Here is a 21,497-nt window from a genome sequence, read left to right as displayed (position 1 = left end):
ATTCATAGAATCTCTTTCTTGCTAGCATGTGCTATTTCTGTACATTATCTCTTCTAATAAAGTCTTTCATAATTTTTCTTTTTATTCATTTCAACTGTCCTATTCCAATCCATCTTCCTGCACTCCTCTATCCAATATATTTACCTGTCACATTTTTATTATTTTCCAATGAGTCCTATGAAGAAGAGCTATTTCAGCTGAGTAGAGCTCACAATATTCATTATAGCCAATCAATTGTGTGAGTAGTGGTAATGAATAATCAGAATATGTGAAAAATTATCAAAATAGCAAAGACTAATAAATATAAATGAGACAGGATTAATCATTCCCTGAATATTACCAGAATAACATTGCTCTTGATTTCATACGAAATGAAAATTACAAGACATTTATCAATTTGTTCTATCCTGAATACAAATATCAGATTATATAGGTTGGTCTTGTGGGTACAGAAAATAGAAAATACAAGATAAAGATGGTGTATATAAAGTCTAAGTCATAAATTTAAAGTGTTTGCAGTCAATAGGATTTTTGGTCTCAAACATTTCAGAAATCACACTTAGAAGGTTGCAAACACTTGATGAGCTAGAGAGTTTATTCTTTCTTAGTTTAACTAAACTCATGGGCAGAAATCCCACTGAGAACAAGAGTTATTATTATTCATTAGTTCACTTTGTTGACCTTGAGATGTCAGCACCATGTCAGCACCATAAAAAAAGAAGACAGAGGAAGTACGTAAAATGCATAAATAGGAAGAAATGTTAAGGAAAAAGTTCTTTTCTCTAGGCTTGAGGTAAAAGATTGTAGTTTGCAAAATCAAGGGCACACAGGAATGGCACACAATGATCATGATTTATGGGAGTATTTCAGTAGGCAGAAAATCAATATATATTCTAAAAGTTCGGTTTTGTTCTGAACTGCTCCTTGTCCTCTCACATCACACTGGTTTAGTGATAGTGATTTAAGATACACACACACATAATATCAGAATACTCTATTCTAATTAAAATAAAGATTTTTGTATGCATTTAGTTTCAGGCTTAAATATAAAAATCATCTCTAGAATACTTATATTTAGAGTTGTGAAATTTGAATACCTTAATAATGTTTGGCCCTGGAAATTTTAAGAATTAAAATTGATGAAATACTGGTCTACGTTTAAAATGCTCTGAATTGTTAGGCAGACTACAACCTCAATTCTAACTTCCTGTTGTTTCCTTTTCTCCAAGACTATATGAAATCATTAATTACAGAATGCAAAAGAAAAAGAAAAAGAAAAAATACTGGTTTATGAGGTCACAGGAGCAAAGAAATGATAACATAAATCATCTCATGAATTTGTAAGACATATTCTGAGTCTATTTCATGGCAGAGGGTATCTTATATAATGTTATACGCTATATGTCATTATTTGTATTCCACAAAAATATTTAAATGACTTAATTGTCTTTCTGTTAAGGTATTTTCACTGGGAATGTTTTGAATTATTGTTTTTGTGTGTTTCATTTTCCATGGATCCACAGCCAAACATTTAAAAAAGTAATAGCACTGGCATTTGACCATTCAGAAGTCTCTATCTTCTCAAGAACAAAACAAAACAAACTCAAATTTATAAACATATTTCTTTCTACATTTCCAAATGTCAGTTGTCTTTCAACAATGATGAATTCTTAAAATATTAGCAACTATGCAATTTAGCTGGGTAGATAACAACACTGGCTGTCTACAATCAAGCATTCTAAATGGAATAGGAATTTTTTTTAGAGGGTCATCAGAAAAGAGCTGTCAGCAAAAGAGACACTGATGTATAGAACAGTCTTATGGACTCTGTGGGAGAGGGAGAGGGTGGGAAGATTTGGGAGAATGGCATTGAAACATGTAAAATATCATGTAAGAAACGAGTTGCCAGTCCAGGTTCGATGCACGATACTGGATGCTTGGGGCTAGTGCACTGGGACGACCCAGAGGGATGGTATGGGGAGGGAGGAGGGAGGAGGGTTCAGGATGGGGAACACATGTATACCTGTGGCGGATTCATTTTGATATTTGGCAAAACTAATACAATTATGTAAAGTTTAAAAATAAAATAAAATTAGAAAAAAAAATAAAATAAAATATTAAAAAAAAAAACAAAACCAGAAAGTTGCAATTGAAATATTAGCATGGGCATTATTTAAATTCATTCATGTGGGATACATCATAGGTATAGTTTCTAAAATCCTACGGATCAGTAAACAACATGTTTTCATCTTGATTTGTGAGTAATATTTTATCTAATTAGAAAATTCCTTGGTGTTGCTGCATGAGAAATATAATGTCAAACTAATTCTCCTGTTTTTGATGTTAACTTTTTTTTTTAACCTGTCTGGCAATTTTTAGTTCCATTTTAGAACTATTTTTGCTTCCATTTTAGAGTTCAAACATTTTCACCAGTATTTTTGCTCAACTCTGCTAAAACTAAATTACTTTTTTTGATTCTTTTGACTCAAAATCTTTTTAAGTTAAATACAATGGCTTCTACTATTTCTGAAAAGTCTGTTTCCATCATATATTTTTATAGTAAATGTCCATCCCTCACATTTTAGTTTTTTTGCATTGCTCTTTAATTTTCTTGTCCTTTCTGTATTATTTTTATTTCTTTATATTTTTGTATTATTTATCGCACTTGGTCTTTCAGCATACTAATGTGGGTCATAAGAGTAACATCTACTGAAATGAATTCATGTGGACATATTACATTGCAAAATTATGTCTTTATACCATATAATACATTACAGTGTAGTAATGGAATGCTCAATCTTCTTCCCCCTTTTCCTCTTCCTATTCTTTCTCTTTTCCCTCCTTCTATTAGTCAGTTTGTTACCTGGCTCTTCCAAAGCTTATTCCACTAGAAACCACTTTCCTACTGTTTGTTTAAGTTCCTCCCTGAGCCCTACATGCCACCTTAGGTTTAATACTATTTTCTTTTTGGATATTCATGACACAATTTATGTTTGCTTTCCACATACAGCTCCTGGTTTTAAGTAGTAGCAGTCTCTGATTTGCAAGCCATCAACAGCAGTCTGAGTATTCTTTTCTCTTCTGTGTATGGAGGTAAAAAGTACAGTAATTACTGGGACAGTCTGGGCCTGTTTTGATTCATGCTTACGTGCCAGAACTTTTATTCTGCCTTGCTTTGTACCATCAGTGAAAAAGCCAATATAGTAAAAAAGGCAAAATGTGTCTTGATAGTGTGATAACAACAGTTTTGACTTGGTGAATCCCCGCCAATCTCCCCTATAAAGGACCTTCAAAGATCCAAGGACCACACTGTACCAATCAGTGTTCTTGGAAATGTTATGTGTCACCAGGTGCCGAGACCAGATTAAGGGGGGAGGTTTTGTCCAAAGAAAGGAAAACCAAATCAAAACCAAAAGCAACTCAAAACAGGGAAGCTCAAAGCTGCTAACACATTTCTCTGATAATTAATTTTGCCCTAAATTAGCAGTGGTCATCTAATTAATACTGGATAATTCATAATACATTGAAATAGGAATATCACAGGCATGCTCTAGTTATTATATTTTTAGCAGATTCATTTATAAAAGGTAAGATTCCTAGAGTTTAAATTTTATTTAATATACAATTTTCTTTGATTTCACTGGTGTCCTTAAAGACAACTATTTTCATGAATACTTTATGCTGTACAAATAACAACAATGAAGGTTGAATCCATAAGCACTACTTTCCAAACCACAAAATAAAGCAAATATATTATGTACTATGCTAGCTTTACACTCCTGACCCAGGAAGTAGCTCCAAGTATATCTTTTCATTTACATTGTTTTTCCAATGGTTTCATTATACATCAGCTTGTCAGAAGAAAAAAAAATAATAATTATACATTGTAGAGCTTTTCAAAGATCAGTTGCTGTTGTTGTTTAGTTGCTAAGTCACGTGTGACTCTTTTGTGACCCCATGGATGTTGCCTGCCAGGCTCTGTCCGTGGGATTTCCCAGGCAAAAGTACTGGAGGAGGTTGCCATTTCTTCCTCCAGGGATCTTTGTGACCCAGGGATCGAACCCGCACCCTCTGCACTGCAGGTATATTCTTCACTGCTGAGCCACAGAGGAAGCCCTTCAAAGATTAGTGGTGCTTTCAATTTTCTTAACCATGTTAGTGACCCATCCATCAAGGAAGGGTTTATGTATGCAGATCACCTCTATGCTATGCTATGCTAAGTCACTTCAGTCGTGTCTGACTCTGTGCGACCCCGTAGACGGCAGCCCACCAGGCTCCCCCATCCCTGGGATTCTCCAGGCAAGAACACTGGAGTGGGTTGCCATTTCCTTCTCCAATGCATGAAAGTGAAAAGTGAAAGTGAAGTCGCTCAGTCGTGTCCGACTCTTAGGGACCCCATGGATTGCAGCCTAACAGGCTCCTCCGTCCATGGGATTTTCCAAGCAAGAATACTGGAGTGGGGTGCCATTGCCTTCTCCGCTGCTGCTACTGCTGCTAAGTTGCTTCAGTCGTGTCGGACTCTATGGGACCCCATGGACTGCAGCCTACCAGGCTCCTCCATCCATGGGATTTTCTGGGCAACAGTACTGGAGTGGTGTGCCATTGCCTTCTCCCATGTCTCTAAACTACAGTGCTCTATTGTCTTCTATGCCAGTATTCATGAAATGTTCTCAGAATTAAATGTTATTATACTATCCTCTAATATGTGTTACTGCATGAGAGGTATAATGTTAAACAAATTCTTTTTTTTTTTTTTTTTTGGTGTTAATCTTTGTTTTACCTTCTGAAATTCTTTGAAGGTTTTTCTTCTTTTTTAGAGTTTAAATTTTTACCAGTATTTCTCCTCAACCTGGGTAAACCAAATTAGCAATTTATTATTTTTTTAATTATTGTTATTATTTTTAATGGTGTTAAATATTTCTTCTGACTCTCAAATCCACTTTTGACACTTTCTGCTATAATTTTCATTTTAGTTTCTTTTCTTTTAGGTTCTCTACCTTTTTATTAATATTTCTACTTTTTTCATATATTGTTTTCTTGACTTCATTGATGTCTTCCTCTAGTTTTTTTGTGTCTTTAGGATAGTTGTTTAACATCTTTGTCTGACAGACCTGGCATGTCTTTCTTAGAGAAAGCTCCTGTTTTAATTTTCATCTTTGAATAGGAATCAAGTTTTTCTGTTTTACTTGTTATAGGCTATCTTTGTGCCAAATGTCAGCCTGAGGTATAAACCTAAGGTCTTTATTCACCCTTTCCTAATTATGCAGAGTAACTGTTTAATTTCCTCTATGTATATAGTTACTTTTTAATATTCCAGTCTTTAACATTTTGCTCTCAAAAGTGGAAAAAAAGAAAACAAAAATGAAGAGGAAAAAAGGCCTCAGCCTTTAAATTCCCTGGAACTTACATTAGCCAGATGGAGAGAGATTTAAACAATAGTGAAAGACGCAATAACAATGACTTCTGAACCATCAGTTTTGAACACAGATTCTCAATACCGGAAGTATGGGGTCCTAAGGATCCACCCTGGTTCCCACTACCCGCTTGCAAGCTGCTCCAGGAAAACTTGATCTGCTGCTTTCAGAGGGCTGAGGCTCAACGGGGCAAGGGCAGCCATTGCTAAACTAAGAGCTAAAATTGAGCTAAATTAACCATTGTTCAGGAAGACCCCCTGGAGAAGCACATGGCAACCCACTCCAGAAGTCTTACCTAGAGAATCCCATGGTCAAAAGAGCCTGGTGGACCACAGTCCCATAGCGTTGCAAAGAGTCAGACACAACTGAAGCAACTTAGCAGCAGCAGCAGCAGAAACTGCAAGCCTTTAAGACTGTAGAGTTCCAAAACAATGACATAAGACAGATTCTGCCATGTAACTGAGAGGGTAGATGGATTTCTGCTGCTTCCAAAACTGTCAATTTCCTAGAATCCACAAATAATTATTTTCCTTCTAAAAAATAAAATTAAATCAAAAATCTTCACACAAAGAAAACTTCAGTCCTAGTTTGTTTCACTGGAAAATTCTACCAAACATCTAAAGAATTAATAACATCAATAATAAACAAAATCTTTGTAAAAATGGAATAAAAGGAAACACTTTCCAATTAATTTTACAAGCAGCCATAAGCCTGATAGCAAGAGCAGATTAGAGTATTATAAAAAAAGAAAATCAAAGACCATTATCCCTCAGGAAACAATATGCAAAAATAAATAAAATCACCCCAAAATATTAACATACTATTGGCAATTAAATATCAAAATATATAAAGTAATATATTATAACCAAGATGAGTGATTCTTAGAAATAATGATTGGTTTAATGTTTGAAACAGAAAAATGCAACTCACCATATTAATAAACTAAAAAACAACAGTTGAGGGACTTATCTGGGCATCTAGTGGTTAAGACTCTGACTTTCCATGGGAGGGGGCATGGGTTCCATCTCTGGTCAGGTAAATAAGACTCTGTATGCCACATGCCATGGCCAAAAAAAAAAAAAAAACCCTACAGAAAAAGTATTTGACATAATACAATGGCTATTCATGATAAAACCTCACAGAAAACAGAAATAGAAGCATGCATATCCAATCTGATGAAAAAGATATATGGGAAACCTACAATTAATATCATATTTAAAGGCAAAACATAATGTTTTCCTAGAAGATCAGCAATCACCTGAAGATTCCTCTTATCATTATTTGTATTCAATAGCTATTGAATGTCTTAGCCATGAAAAAGGAAAGAACAATCCAAATAGTTAATGATTTAGAAGGATGAAAGAAATTCTATTATAATAACTGGTGCAGTTTTACATATAGAAAATCCTAAGACTCTACCCCAAGCTATGAGAACTAATAATAAATTTACAATGTTGCTGCTTATACAGGTTTTTATACAAAAATAAAATAAAGTTCAATATGCTCCACAAAACAAAAATTTAAAAAAATAAAATTGCTTCCAATTATAATAGCACTCAATACTATAAAATGCTTCAGAAGCTTAACAGTATATATCTAGGGTCTCTAAACTATTAAAATTAAAGAACACCTACAAAAATGAAATGCTATTCAATGTATATTAGAATATTCAATATGGTCATCATGCTAATGCTGTCCCAAAAATTTATGTGTTCAACTCATTTTTATACAGATTCTAAAATACCTATGAATATTCAAAAGATCAAAATAATATTGAAATAAACAAAACAGAAGAAACTGGATTTTAAAATTTCAAAGTGTATATACAGTTGTATATATAGCTGGTTTAAACAACAGAAAAAAACTGAAAACTTGAAATTCATTAAGATTAAAATATTTTCCTTATTCAAAAGATACTACTGGAGAAATAAACATGCAAGGCATGGACTAAGAGAATATTTGCCAAATGTGTACTAGATAAAGGACTTATATCCAGAATATATGAATAATTTCTCCAGAAAATAGAATAGCCAAACTCTTGAGTTCCCTCTCTGACACATATACAAGCACATGGAGACACATATATGCACACATACACCCCTATACATAGAAAAATTTCCAAGAACATGAATAACTGCTCAATATTATTTTCCAATGAAACAAAATCAAGTCATAGTAAGATTACTTTATATACCACTAAGAGGGAGAGGAACCAGAGATCAAATTGCCAACATCCACTGGATCATGGATAAAGCAAGAGAGTTCCAGAAAAACATCTATATCTGCTTTACTGACTATCCCAAAGCCTTTGACTGTGTGGATCACAAGAAACTGTGGAAAATTCTTCAAGAGATGGGAATACCAGACCACCTGACCTGCCTCTTGAGAAAACTGTATGCAGGTCAGGAAGCAACAGTTAGAACTGGACATGGAACAATAGACTGGTTCCAAATAGGAAAAGGAGTACGTCATGGCTGTATATTATCACCCTGCTTATTTAACTTATATGCAGAGTACATCATGAGAAACGCTGGGCTGGAAGAAGCACAGCTGGAATCAAGATTGCTGGGAGAAATATCAATAACCTCAGATATGCTGATGAAACCACCCTTATGGCAGAAAGTGAAGGGGAACTAAAGAGCCTCTTGATGAAAGTGAAAGTGGAGAGTGAAAAAGTGGGCTTAAAGCTCAACATTCAGAAAACAAAGATCATGGCATCCGGTCCCATCACTTCATGGGAAATAGATGGGGAAACAGTGGAAACAATGTCAGACTTTATTTTTGGGGGCTCCCAAATCACTGCAGATGGTGACTGCAGCCATGAAATTAAAAGACGCTTACTCCTTGGAAGGAAAAATATGACCAACCTAGATAGCATACTCAAAAACAGAGACATTACTTTGCCAACAAAGGTTTGTCTAGTCAAGGCTATGGTTTTTCCTGTGGTCATGTATGGATGTGAGAGTTGGACTGTGAAGAACGCTGAGCGCTGAAGAATTGATGCTTTTGAACTGTGGTGTTGGAGAAGACTCTTGAGAGTCCCTTGGACTGCAAGGAGATCCAACCAGTCCATTCTGAAGGACATCAGCCCTGGGATTTCTTTGGAGGGAATGATGCAGAAGCTGAAACTCCAGTACTTTGATCACCTCATGTGAAGAGTTGACTCATTAGAAAAGACTGTGATGCTGGGAGGGATTGGGGGCAGGAGGAGAAGGGGACGACAGAGGATGAGATGGCTGGATGGCATCACTGACTCGATGGACGTGAGTCTGAGTGAACTCCGGGAGTTGGTGATGGACAGGGAGGCCTGGCGTGCTGCGATTCATGAGGTCGCTAAGAGTCGGACACGACTGAGTGACTGAACTGAACTGAACTGAAGAATGACTAATATGAAGAAATAACTACACTAGATATTGACAAGAAAGATGAAGAAACTGGAATATTGTTGGTATTTTTGTATATGACTAAACACCCTGGTGGTTCAGACAGTAATTAATCTGCCTGCAATGCAGGAGACTGGGGTTCGATCCCTGGGTCCAGAAGATCCCCTGGAGAATGGAATGGCTACCCACTTCTGTATTCTTGCCTGGAGAAGTCCATGGACAGAGGAGCCTTTGGGGATACAGTCCACGGTGTCACAAAGAGTCTGACACAACTAAGAACAAAAACATAGCTACTGTGAGACAAAGCAAATGCTATGCCTTGGGTGTTTATTCTAGAAAAATGAAAACATATCTTCATGAAAATCTTACACAAGAATCTTCATAGTGGATTTGTTCAAACCAGCAAGAAACCAGAAATTATAAAATATCCATCAAGAATAATAAAGTGTGATATCTATACAATAGAATATTACCCAGTATTTAAAAGATCAATTACTAACATTTGCATGGACATGCATGAACCTCAAAAGCATTATAAAGAGAAAATGATTGAGTAGATAAAGCCAGACATAAACTGTATATATTGTACAATTACATTTCTATGAAATCCTAGAAGAGGCAAAACTGATTTGTGGTATAAAAATCAGCAGTGATTGATTAGACATTGGGAAAGGATGTTTTACTGGAAAGGAGAATGAGGGAACTTCTGGTATAATGTAAATATTCCATTTATTGATAAAGATATGGATTACATGGGTGTTATGCATTCTCCAAAATTTAAAATATATTTCATAAATAATGAAAAGGAAATGGTATCAATCTGTTTATTCATCCATCCATTTATCTTTTTAATGTATCAAATAGTGTTTTAAAAAACTTTACTTATGTCTGAAATGTCAGAGACCATATCAAAATATTACACATTGATTAAATTAGATCACTCCCTAATCTATATGGTATTAGCAAGCAATCTTTCAAATTTTATTTGGAAATAATAAACAGATTTTCCTTTCCTTCAACACTTCTTAGCATACGGAGACCTTCTACCCACCCCCACCCCCACCCTATTCCTCAGGGTAAGATGTTTAATATAATAAGCCAAATATTTCACTAAAAATGTGTTTTATTTTTTAACCTTAGCATAAGTGAACTTCCTGAGAATAAAATTTTCAAGATTACCCAACATAAAAGTTATGTATTTGGGAGAGAAATGTTACTGATTTACTAATGGATATGAGTTTCCCAGTTTAAAAAAAGAACAAAGAGTCCAGGAAAACAAAACAAAAGAAAATATGAGGCTTATTCATAAACAACAAACTTGAGACAATCATCCATGAACCAGTCCTCAACCTAAAAGAAACAATTCAACAGATTTGTAGGAGTGAGATATTTGCAGGTGATTTAACTTGATTTCTGAGTCAAATTCTCTTCTGGTTCAAAGTCTAGGGCAGGTGAAAATGTTCAAGCACTAGATACAACTATAGAATTAATCTGAGAGCTATTAGGAATATTTTCTATTACTCCTTGAGTGTTTCATCAGTGTGTATTAATGACATTTTGTGGACGGCAATTTTTATTCTGGGGTCCATTTTAAATATTCACCTCAGTCACTGCAACAACAAGAAAGCATTTCTCACATTTCCAAATGCTCCCCTGGGAACATATATTGCTTCCTCCCTTTTACTCTCCACCACCTCAGAAGCTACTAATCTAGAAGTTTTAGGAGTCCACGTTACTTTCAGGGAAACTCTACACTGAGTGTGTGACCAGTGCGGTAGAGAGATATGTTAGGGAAAGAGAACATGCATGGTCTTAGAGAAGACTGGAAAACACGATGTGATGAGTAGAAGCATCCAAATATTGACTCAGAGTGCAAAAGACAGGCTGAATACGGTCTACCAAAAGACCCTGAGAAAAGTAGGATGTCAAAGAACTTGTTAAACTGGTGGCCAAAGATCATGCTGTAATGAAGGGCTTCAACAGTAAAGGCACATAGACAATGACTAGAAACATGCTAAGTGATAGCTCTGTGGATATCAGGATGGACAAAGAACGTTTATAAATTAAGCAGCCCACCAGCTCTGAACAAGGATGATTTATAATTCCAAACATGATCACCTGGTCTTGAAATTCACATCTCTTTCAGAGCTCTCAGAGGAGGAAAGAAGAGATTCATGAAATTATTTACAGTGACTAAGTGGTTAAGAAATATCAGAATTTTAAATACTTTAAAAAAAAAAAAAAACTTTACTTAGCAACACTGAGTTCATTTCAACAAGAAGAAATAAAAGGTTCAATTACATTGAGCTAAGTCATAGATAAGCAAATCTGGGGCCTCAAAATCCTGCTTCAATTGAGATAAGAATATGTAGTATAATTTTTCACAAATACTTGAGTGTATATCTTTATCTATAGATGAATAAATCCTCAGATATAAGAAGAAAAGTAAAAAGTATCTTTTCAGACTTTTAGACCAATTCTATGCTTCAGCAATATGTGAACTGTGAACTTCCTGATGTTCAAGCTGGCTTTAGAAAAGGCAGAGGAACCAGAGATCAAATTGCCAACATCCACTGGATCATCGAAAAAGCAAGAGAGTTCCAGAAAAGCATCTATTTCTGCTTTATTGACTATCCCAAAGCCTTTGACTGTGTGGATCACAATAAACTGTGGAAAATTCTTCAAGAGATGGGAATACCAGACCACCTGACCTGCCTCTTGAGAAATTTGTATGCAGGTCAGGAAGCAACAGTTAGAACTGGACATGGAAAAACAGACTGGTTCCAAATAGGAAAAGGAGTTCGTCAAGGCTGTATATTGTCACCCTGTTTATTTAACTTATATGTAGAGTACATCATGAGAAATGCCAGACTGGAAGAAACACAAGCTGGAATCAAGATTGCTGGGAGAAATACAAATAACTTCAGATATGCAGATGACACCACCCTTATAGCAGAAAGTGAAGAGGAACTCAAAAGCCTCTTGATGAAAGTGAAAGTGGAGAGTGAAAAAGTTGGCTTAAAGCTCAACATTCAGAAAATGAAGATCATGGCATCCGGTGCCACCACTTCATGGGAAATAGTGGGGAAACAGTGGAAACAGTGTCAGACTTTATTTTTCTGGGCTCCAAAGTCACTGCAGATGGTGATTGCAGCCATGAAATTAAAAGACGCTTACTCCTTGGAAGGAAAGTTATGACCAACCTAGATAGCATATTCAAAGGCAGAGACATTACTTTGCTAACAAAGGTTAGTCTAGTCAAGGCTATGGTTTTTCCAGTGGTCATGTATGGATGTGAGAGTTGGACTGTGAAGTATGCTGAGCGCCGGAGAATTGATGCTTTTGAACTGTGGTGTTGGAGAAGACTCTTGAGAGTCCCTTGGACTGCAAGGAGATCCAACGGTCCATTCTGAAGGAGATCAGCCCTGGGATTTCTTGGGAGGGAATGATGCTGAAGCTGAAACTCCAGTACTTTGACTACCTCATGGGAAGAGTTGACTCATTGGAAAAGACTGTGATGCTGGGAGGGATTGGGGGCAGGAGGAGAAGGGGACGACAGAGGATGAGATGGCTGGATGGCATCATTGACTCGATGGACGTGAGTCTGAGTGAACTCCGGGAGTTGGTGATGGACAGGGAGGCCTGGCGTGCTGAGATTCATGGGGTCGCAAAGAGTCAGACACGACTGAGCGACTGATCTGATCTGATGTAGAAAAGTTACATATTCTTCATTGTGAGCTAAGGCGCTTCAGTTGCATCTGACTCTGTGCGACCCCATGCACCACAGCCCACCAGGCTCCTCTGTCCATGGGATTCTCTAGGTAAGAATACTGGAGTGGTTTGCCAATTTTAGAGTATTCTTTAAGCTTCAAAGTGTATTCAAAAATGTGTCAAATTTTTAGGCAGATAGTAAAGAGTAGAGAGAGAAAATTAAGGCACATAGAAATATATCTTTAAGCTGCAGTCACTAGACTCTGCAATTTTGAAACAATGAAGTCTCTTCTCAGAGATTTTGTAATAAAATTAGAGCCTAGAGCAGGTTTTAGAAAACTTTATTTTGAAAAAAAAAAGAAAACTTTATTTTGGAAATGGAGAGGGAGATTGTTGCCAGATGACAAAGCTCAGTCTTAATAAAAGTGGCCAGTCACTGAGAGTTAATATATACATATTATATTCAAGGACCTTCATTTGTCTTTTGCTTATATAAACCTCCAAATTTTGTGTTTATAAACTCTTAAATTTTGAGCATTACTTTACTAGCGTGTGAGATGAGTGCAATAGTGTGGTAGTTTGAGCAGTCTTTGGCATTGCCTTTCTTTGGGATTGGAATGAAAACTGACCTTTTCCAGTCCTGTGGCCACTGCTGAGTTTTCCAAATTTGCAAGCATATTGAGTGCAGCACTTTCACAGCATCACCTTTTAGGATTTGAAATAGCTCAACTGGAATTCCATCACCTCCACTAGCTTTGTTCGTAGTGATGCTTCGCAAGGCCCACTTGACTTCACATTCCAGGATGTCTGGCTCTTAGGTGAGTGATCACACCATCATGATTATCTGGGTCATGAAGATATTTCTGTACAGTGCTTCTGTGTATTCTTGCCACCTCTTCGTAATAGCTTCTACTTCTGTTAGGTCCATACCATTTCTGTCTTTTATTGAGCCCATCTTTGCATGAAATGTTCCCTTGGTATCTCCAATTTTCTTGAAGAGATCTCTAGTCTTTCCCATTCTGTTCTTTTCCTCTATTTCTTTGCATTCATCACCAAGGAAGGCTTTCTTATCTCTCCTTGCTATTCTTTAGAACTCTGCATTCAGATGCTTATATCTTTCTTTTTCTCCTTTGCTTTTTGCTTCTCTTTTCACAGCAATTTGTAGAGCCTCCTCAGCCATTTTGCTTTTTTGCATTTCTTTTTCTTGGGGATGGTCTTGATCCCTGTCTCCTGTACAATGTCACGAACCTCCACACATAGTTCATCAGGCACTCTATCTATCAGATCTAGTCCCTTAAATCTATTTCTCACTTCCACTGTATAATCATAAGGGATTTGATTTAGGTCATACCTGAATGGTCTAGTGGTTTTCCCTACTTTCTTCAATTTAAGTCTGAATTTGGCAATAAGGAGTTCATGATCTGAGCCACGGTCAGCTCCTGGTCTTGTTTTTGCTGACTGTATAGAGCTTCTCCATCTTTGGCTGCAAAGAATACAATCAATCTGATTTCATTGTTGACCACCTCGTGATGTCCACATGTAGAGTTTTCTCTTGTGTTGTTGGAAGAGGGTATTTGCTATGACCAGTGTGATCTCTTGGCAGTACACTATTAGCCTTTGCCCTGCTTCATTCTGTACTCCAAGGCCAAAGTTGCCTGTTACTCCAGGTGTTTCTTGACTTTCTACTTTTTCATTCCAGCCCCATATAATGAAAAGAGCATCTTTTTGGGGTATTAGTTCTAAACGGTCTTGTAGATTTCCATATAACTGTTCAACTTCAGTTTTTTCAGCATTACTGGTTTGGGAATAGACTTGGATTATCGTGATATTGAATGGTTTCCCTTGGAGACGAACAAAGATCATTCTGCCATTTTTGAGATTGCATCCAAGTACTGCATTTCAGACTCTCTTGTTGACTATGAGGACTACTCCATTTCTTCTAAGGGATTTCTGCCCACAGTAGTAGATATAATGGTCATCTGAGTTAAATTCACCCACTCCATTCCATTTTAGTTCACTGATTCCTAAAACGTTGATGTTCACTCTTGCCATCTCCTGTTTGACCATTTCCAATTTGCCTTGATTCATGGACCTAACATCCCAGGTTCCTATGCAATATTGTTCTTTACAGCATTGGACCTTGCTTTTATCACCAGTCACATCCACAACTGGGTGTTGCTTTTGCTTTGGCTCTGTCTTCATTCTTTCTCCACTGATCTCCAGTAGCATATTGGGCACCTACCCACCTGAGGAATTCATCTTTTAGTGTCCTATCTTTTTGCCTCTTCTTACTTTCCATGGGGTTCTCAAGGCAAGAATATTGAAGTGGTTTGCCATTCCCCTCTCCAGAGAACCACAGTTTTTCAGAACTCTCCACCATGACCCATCCATCTTGAGTGGCCCCACAGGGCATGTCTCACAGTTTCATTGAGTTAGATCTGGCTGTTGTCCATGTGATTAGATTGGTTAGTTATCTATGACTTTGGTTTCAGTCTGTCTGTCCTTTTATGCCCTCTTTCAGTGCCTACCATCTTACTGGGGTTTCTCTGACCTTGGACATGGCGTATCTCCTCTTAGCCACTCATCGCTCCAGCACCATGCATAGTTACAGTCAAATTTCACACTTACTGACCTATCTTGAACCATCAAAACACCAAAACGTCTCCCCCATTGAAGGCCTTTCCTGGACTCCAAGGGCGGAAACAATCATGGTCTTGGAAGCGGTTCCACTGTCCGGCTGCCCTGTAATACTGAGACATGGTGCTGAGCCACTGTTTGTTGTCCAGAAAACCACCGCCATCCAAAGCCTGCACGCACCAGGCGGCAGCACAGCATGGCTGGCGCCCGGAGCATCTGGGGATGGAGATGCGGGGCAAGCCACCCAGGCCCTGGTGGCGCAGTCCCACTGGGAGTGGGCCTGAGGGGGTGGCGGGGTCCACCCATGAGATGCTGGCACAACCAGACATGCTCCTGAGTTCCGTGGCCACCATGGCTGATGCTCCTCTGGGCACTCAAAATTCTGCAAGCCAGGCTTCAACAGTACGTGAACTGTGAACACCTAGATGTTCAAGCTGGTTTTAGAAAAGGCAGAGGAACCAGAGAACAAATTGCCAACATCTGTTGCATCATCAAAAAAACAAGAGTTCCGAAAAATATCTAGTTCTGCTTTAATGACTATGTATGCCAAAGCTTTTGACTGTGTGGACCACAATAAACTGTGGAAAATTCTGAAAGAGATGGGAATACCTGACTACCTGACCTGCCTCTCGAGAAATCTGTATGCAGGTCAGGAAGCAATGGTTAGAACTGGACATGGAACAACAGACTGGTTCCAAATAGGGAAAGGAGTACATCAAGGCTGTATATTGTCACCCTGCTTATTTAACTTATATGTAAATAATATCATGAGAAATGCTGGGCTAGACGAAGCATAAGCTGGAATCAAGATTGCTGGGAGAAATATCAATAACCTCAGGTATGCAGATGACACCACCCTTATGGCAGAAAGTGAAGAAGAACTAAAGAGCCTCTTGATGAAAGTGAAAGAGGAGAGTGAAAAAGTTGGCTTAAAGTATAACATTCAGAAAACTAAGATCATGGCATCTGGTCCCATCACTTCATGCAACCAGATGGGGAAACAGTGGAAAGAGTGGCAGACATATTTTTCTGGGCTCCAAAATCACTGCAGGTGGTGACTGCAGTCATGAAATTAAAAGACGCTTACTCCTTGGAAGGAAAGTTATGACCAACCTAGACAGCATATTAAAAAGCAGAGACATTACTTTGCCAACAAAGGGCCATCTAGTGAAGGCTACGGTTTTTCCAGTAGTCATGTATGGATGTGAGAGTTGGACTACAAAGAAAGCTGAGCACTGAAGAATTGATGGTTTTGAACTGTGGTGTTGAAGAAGACTCTTGAGAGTCCCTTGGACTGCAAGGAGATCCAACCAGTTCATCCTAAAGAAAATCAGTCCTGGGTGTTCATTAGAAGGACTGATGTTGAAGCTGAAACTCCAATACTTTGGCCACCTGATGTGAATAACTGGCTCATTTGAAAAGACCCTGATGCTGGGAAAGATTGAAGGTGAGAGGAGAAGGGGACAACAGAGGATGAGATGGTTGGATGTCATCACTGACACTGAGATTGAGTAAATTCTGGGAGTTAGTGATAGACAGGGAGGCCTGGCGTGCTACAGTTCATGGGATCGTAAAGAGTCTGACATGACTAAGCAACTGAACTGAACTGAAAACTGTTAAAAGAAAGTCAGTGGTAAGTAATACGAAAGTTACAGTTCTGAGCTACTGAAAATAGAAACACATTACAAAGTGCAGTCACCTGGTCCCTCAGAAGCCCAGCTTCCGGTGTCTTTAATTTTCCTCTGCAACCTGACATCTCAAGCCTAGATATTCCTGAAAACTCAAGTGCAAATGATCTGTTGTCTTTAAGTAGCACAATGTGGTTGTTGCCAAGTCTATCAATGTGCTTCCCTGACTTAATCAGAAATTTTAATCAGAATCTTAATCAGAAATTTTAAAAACAACCAGGCTGAATTCACTGGGCAGTAGCGGGGTAAGGGGGAACTATTGACAGGGGTTGGTCTTTGGTATTAGGTAGAGTAGCTTGGAGGAGAAGGTGATGGCACCCCACTCCAGTACTCTTGCCTGGAAAATCCCATGGACGGAGGAGCCTGGTAGGCTGCAGTCCATGGGGTGGCGAAGAGTCGGACACGACTGAGCAACTTCACTTTCACTTTTCTCTTTCATGCATTGGAGAAGGAAATGGCAACCCACTCCAGTGTTCTTGCTTGGAGAATCCCAGGGACCGGGGAGCCTGGTGGGCTGCCGTCTATGGGGTCGCACAGAGTTGGACACAACTGATGCGACTTAGCAGCAGCAGTAGCAGCAGAGTAGCTTGGGGTATAAAGAGATCATGTTAACATACATCTATAGTTTTTTTTATTTTTTATTTTTATTTTTTTTTTTAGTGCATATATCATATGTTATTTATATTATTTATATTCCTTAATCCCACAAAGTACTTCTCCCCTCTACTGTCTCACCTCTCCCCCTGTCAGAGAGAGAGAGAAAAATTCTCACCACGGTCTTCTTTTTTTTTTTTTTGAAAATATGTACCATGAGGTACTTTAGTTATTTTCAGTATTCATCCCACTAGCATACTATCTAAGACAGAACTATGTCATACCATATTCTTTTTTTTTTTTTCTGAAAAATTTCACAATATAATGTTGATAGTTTACCATGAAGAAATTAAGAAAAGAGAATAGTTTCTAATGTTTATCCAAGTATTGACTGTTCGTAGTGCTCTTTACTCCTTCCTGTATTTCCCAGTTTTGTTTTGATATTATCATCATTCATAAAGGACTTTATCATTTTTTATAGCTCGTGCATGCTTCCTTAGCTTTCATTTCTCTGAAGGTGTTTTCACCCCCATTTCAAAAGACACTTTCAATGAATATCTATTACAGAATTGACAGCTTTAATTTTTCAGCACTTTATTTTTTTTTTTTTTTGATAAATTTAACGCCTTTTATTGCCATACCTCATTTTACTGTGCTTTGCTTTAGTGAGCTTTATAGATACATGTTTTTTTTTTTTTTTTTTCCCTTGTTAATTTTCTGTTTAGTTGATCTATCCAAAAGTGTGAGTGGGGTATTAAAGTCTCCCACTATTATTGTGTTATTGTTAATTTCTCCTTTCATACTTGTTAGGATTTGTCTTACATACTGCAGTGCTCCCATGTTGGGTGGATATATATTTATAATTGTTATATCTTCTTCTTGGATTGATCCTTTGATCATTATGTAGTGACCTTCTTTGTCTCTTTTCACAGCCTTTGTTTTAAAGTCTAATTTATCTGATACGAGTATTGTGACTCCTGCTTTCTTTTGGTCCCAATTTGCATGGAAAATCTTTTTCCAGCCCTTCACTTTCAGTCTGTATGTGTCCCCTGTTTTGAGGTGGGTCTCTTGTAGACAACATATGTAGGGGTCTTGTTTTTGTATCCATTCAGCCAGTCTTTGTCTTTTGGTTGGGGCATTCAACCCATTTACGTTTAAGGTAATTACTGATAAGTATGATCCCGTTGCCATTTACTTTATTGTTTTGGGTTCGAGTTTATACACCATTTTTGTGTTTCCAAACACAAAAGGAAAGGAACTGATATTTTAAAGACCAAATTTGTTCTAATTTGCATTTTAACTAGTTTTTCTGCCAGCTGCATCGAGTACACAGAATCTCTCATGCATGTTTGTCCGTTGCTATATAGTTTGGTTCTTCTTGGAGTATTTTTATCATGTAACTGTTAGATTAAAGCTATGAAAAAAAAAAAAAAAAAAGATAGCCATGTGTGAAAGCAAGATGCAAAGGATGGTAATCCTGTGTGTGTGTTTTAGTCATGCAGCCATAACTGACTCTTTGCGACCCCATGGACTACAGCCCAGCAGGCTCCTCTGTCCATGGAATTCTCCAGGCAAGAATACTGGAGTGGGTTGCCATTCCCTTCTACGGGTAATCTTTATGACCCAGGGATCAAACCCCAGTCTCCCTCATTGAAGGCAGATTGTTTACCATTTGAGCTACTAACCATTAGCATTAACAGGGAAGAGGGGTTTCCCTGCTGGTTCAGATGGTAAAGAATCTGCCTTAAATGCAGGAGACCTGGGTTCCATCCCTGGGTCAGGAAGATCCCCTGGAGAAGGGAATGGCTACCGACTCCAGTATTCTTACCTGGAAAATTCCATGGAAAAAGGAGCCTGGTGGCTCCAGGATCCAGTCCACAGGATCCCAAAGAGTTAGAAAGGATTAAGCAACTAACACTTTCAACATTTAAAGAGTACTTGTTAGGCTCTCTTCTAAGAACTTAATGATAATTAAATCATTTACAGTTAGTAGCTGAAATGCAGAGAAGGTGAGAAGTTTGCCTAATTTATAGAACTAGTAAATGGTACAGTCAGGGGATCTGCCTTTAGAAACTTCAGTATCAAGTACTACAAACTACTCATAATTAAGTACATTGCTGCTGCTGCTGCTGCTAATTTGCTTCAGTTGTGTCCTACTCTGTGTGACTCCATAGACGGCAGCCCACCAGGCTCCTCCGTCCATGGGATTTTTCCAGCAAGAACACTGGAGTGGGTTGCCATTTCCTTCTCCAATGCATGAAAGTGAAAAGTGAAAATGAAGTGGCTCAGTCGTGTCCGACTCTTAGCGACCCCATGGACTGCAGCCTACCAGGCTCCTCCGTCCATGGGATTTTCCAGGCAAGAGTACTGGAGTAGGGTGCCATTGCCTTCTTCGAATTAAGTACATTACTCCTCACAAAGAGATGTGGACTTTACTCAGTATAGAGTCTTTACTTTACGCAGAATGTGCAATATGGAAGAATATTTAAGACAAAGATTCATATCCCAAGATCTTAGTATAAGGGAATAGCAGGGAGAAAGTCACCTAAATATTCTTTAACTGGAGATGCATTGACATTCTAGAGCAAATTACAAGGCAGAAGGATAATTCCTCCTATGTTTAACTGTAAATATTGCATGTTTATATCCTATTAAAATAATAAACTGTATAAAAGTGCCTTCTATAAGGGTAAAAAAAATGCCTATTTTTCCAGACTTAGCAACAATTTTATTAGATGTACATACAGGACACTAAAAACATCAGTACTTTGTGTATAACACGAACTATACAAGTGACATTCTATGATATGCCCAAGATGTATTTAAAATAAAAAATAGAGGAATATATGTGCAGAAAATTTTAAAAAATAGAAAATGTAAATAATATTAGAAATAATGTAAGATAGAAATTTAAAATATGAAATAAAAAAGTAAAGCTTATGCATGAATTAATTCACTTTTTCTGCACTCTCAATCAGGAAAAATAATGTTTAGACAGGATAAAGGAAACGAAAATAAAGAAAAAACAATTGTTGCCAGAGTGAATTAGGTAAAGGCAGACCATATTTAGTTTTCCCAAATGAACTCAAGTGTCTAAAGTCAAAGTAACTACAAAATCTCAGTGTTAAAATCATTCTTAAAGGTCAAAATATCTCTTCAACCTTTTAGTCAATTTCTTATTTAAGCCTTCAATGGTAAATATAATCATTTAACTGTTGTTGCTGATGACGTATGTATTTTTGTCTTTACATTAACTTTGTTTAAGTTTTCTTGAAGTATCTTTGTTCCACAAGATAGTAATTCAAATACTGAAATACAGCTAGCATTTGAATTGTTCTCTAAAGTAAAGAATAAAATCCTTCAACTCTTTCTACTTCAACATAATTTTTCATCTAATCTCCAGTTTCATTCATTTCAAAAATAAATTTTATATTTTTTAAAAGTTAAACAGTTTTAAAGAATTCTAATTGTAATTACTTATTTACACAAAGACTCTCTTCAGGTCAAAAGCATTTCCTTGCTCACATGCCTTATTCCTCATATGACTCCTTTCTCAATCTGTTTTCATTTCCTGGCATGATAAATCTCCTTTAGAGTCTACACCTATCCAATATTTAATCATTTTCAAGGTTACGAATTTTCTCCCAAACTTCATCCTGTATTGATTTTTTTTTTTTCTGGAAACTTACGATTTATGTTTAGAATATTCTATTATGCTTTACATTATTTACTCTCACAACAATCTAGACTAGGAAGTATTCTTGTTTCTTCCACTTGTTTATATATTTAAATCAAAATGGAAAATATCTGGCCAAATTAATATACATAATGTTAATATTTAATTGTAAGCCTATGGAAGAGGCTCATTGCCGGTTAACTTGTTATAGCCGAATGACATACTCACTGCCAGTTAACTTGTCATAGCCAAATGCTCCAGGAAACAAACTCACTCAGCAGAACTGCATGGATAGTGGACTGCAGTTTATTATACTGGCAGGTCCGGGGCAGTTTCGTCTTTAGCCAGGGACCCTGACTGACTTTTGTGAAAGCCTTAAGTACCTAAAGTGTAT

The sequence above is a fragment of the Bos indicus genome, chromosome 17 (assembly GCF_029378745.1).
Source record: "Bos indicus isolate NIAB-ARS_2022 breed Sahiwal x Tharparkar chromosome 17, NIAB-ARS_B.indTharparkar_mat_pri_1.0, whole genome shotgun sequence".
In the NCBI taxonomy this organism is placed as follows: domain Eukaryota; kingdom Metazoa; phylum Chordata; class Mammalia; order Artiodactyla; family Bovidae; genus Bos; species Bos indicus.
This window is presented reverse-complemented; position numbering follows the sequence as displayed.